This window comes from Alexandromys fortis, unplaced genomic scaffold (genome assembly GCF_014885135.2).
Source record: "Alexandromys fortis isolate MF-2015 unplaced genomic scaffold, M_Fortis_MF-2015_v1.1 scaffold_4812, whole genome shotgun sequence".
NCBI lineage: Eukaryota > Metazoa > Chordata > Mammalia > Rodentia > Cricetidae > Alexandromys > Alexandromys fortis.
The window spans coordinates 128-1,886 of NW_026072672.1; the positions used below are offsets into that span (position 1 = coordinate 128).

The window sequence follows — 1,759 nt, forward strand, 5'->3', positions numbered from 1 at the left end:
TTAAGTATTCACTGAGAATGATTTTTAATGTTAATTCTCTTGTTTTAGTCCAACAATAAGTACATTGAAATATATGCTTGTGTTTTAAGTGATTTTATTTTTAACCTAAATCTTATAATTGTATCTAGAATATCAGAATGAATTAAAGCATTTGAAGTTCTTATGGTGTTATGCACTCATTCATTGAACATTGTCATCCAGATGGCAGAGAGAGAATCTCTGAATCTAGAGCATCAGATACAGTACTTTACAAATTAGATTTATTAAAGATGTGTGTAGAAGACTTTTTTATGCCATTATTGACTGAATAACATAACATGTGTGTCTTTGAACCAAATGCTCACACATACTTTTAAATTAATATAATGATATAATAAAATAATGAAATATAATATAAATGATATTCTTAGAATATCCTGCATATAATATTAAAGCCTGAAATTCAAGCACAGGCCTCCAACCTGGAGAATTTCTAAGGAAACAATAAAGGAACTGGAGACAATACCTAATTTCTGTGTTGTGTCTAGAGCTAACCCATTATGGAATAACATATTCACATTTCTGACAACAAGACCTTCAATTTCATGACCAGAAACAGAACATTGGCCTATAAATTTAACAAGATGAAATCTGTAAAATGTAAATAGTCTTCTAAGTTTACATGGTTGACAATTTGCTTACTTGAAATAAAATGTCAATTCCAATCTATCACATGACTCTTTACAATTAAGTTCACGAAGGTAGGCTCTCAGAGGTCTTCCTTCCTCTATCTTTTTCACATTGTCAGCAGCAATGGCAACAGTAACCCATTTTCCATCAATCTGAAAAAAACAGCAAAGGACATTAGAATGTGAGTTGGTATCAAATCTATGATCCCAGTCCTTGGAAATACATAAAATAACTAGAAACATAAATCAATAATATTTTCTTTATTAGTTAAAAAGTATGGTTCTAGGGATGTAGAATAACACAGGGTAATATGATGACTCAATTTACATAGCATTTAGTACATGAGACCTTTTGGAATTACTCATGTGCTCGCCTCTTAAGCCCTGGAATTCAACCCATAGTTTCCTTAGTTCATTTGTTTCATCTTAGAAAAATCTGATTGAAAAAGTGCACATGAGTGAAAGTCAGAAATGAATATGGACATGCATGGACAAACTGAATGAAACATCACATCCACAAAAACATGATGTTGAAGAACATCAAACCTGTTCACAGACCAAATGAATTTACCTCAGCATGAACACGAGCCAGACCAAATGCCAAAGCCAGCAGAAGAAACTTTACCATGGTGGTACCAGCCTTTGCTCTTCTGCAGAAGCTCAAAGTAGAATATTTGTGAAGGAACTGAACTGACAAAGCTTTTTATACAGTTAGTTAAAGGGAGTTTCATGGAATCAACCAATGGTTCGGTGCCACAACAACTTGGATCTGTCCAGTATTTCTACTTTGACCCTCTTGAACGGTTTGTGATTTCATATTACTAAACTAATACAATTAGACTAAAGGTCAGGTTCTGTTCAGATGATTAATTGAACATTCTTGTAAAAAAAATAAATAAATAACTATCCCTGTGAGAACATTTAAGCAAACATTTTGCTTCCAGAACTATACTGGTGGGTAAAGGTCACAATGAATATGCATATGTCATATAGGATTCATTTAAAACCATGGCATGTGCTTTAAAATACATTCTGAATCTAAGCATACTACAGTGCAGTTAAATTAATTTAAAACTGTAGACTGGACTATA

General features: G+C 32.5%; 1 long non-coding RNA gene across 1 annotated transcript; it reads right to left on the reverse strand.

Annotated features, from left to right (window-relative positions):
• Positions 1–681: 681 nt before the first annotated feature.
• Positions 682–1,482, reverse strand: LOC126496452 (uncharacterized). Its single transcript, XR_007590364.1, has 2 exons — positions 1,240–1,482; positions 682–821 (listed from the first exon to the last, which is right to left on the reverse strand). It is a non-coding gene; the product is annotated as an uncharacterized lncRNA (long non-coding RNA).
• Positions 1,483–1,759: the final 277 nt, after the last annotated feature.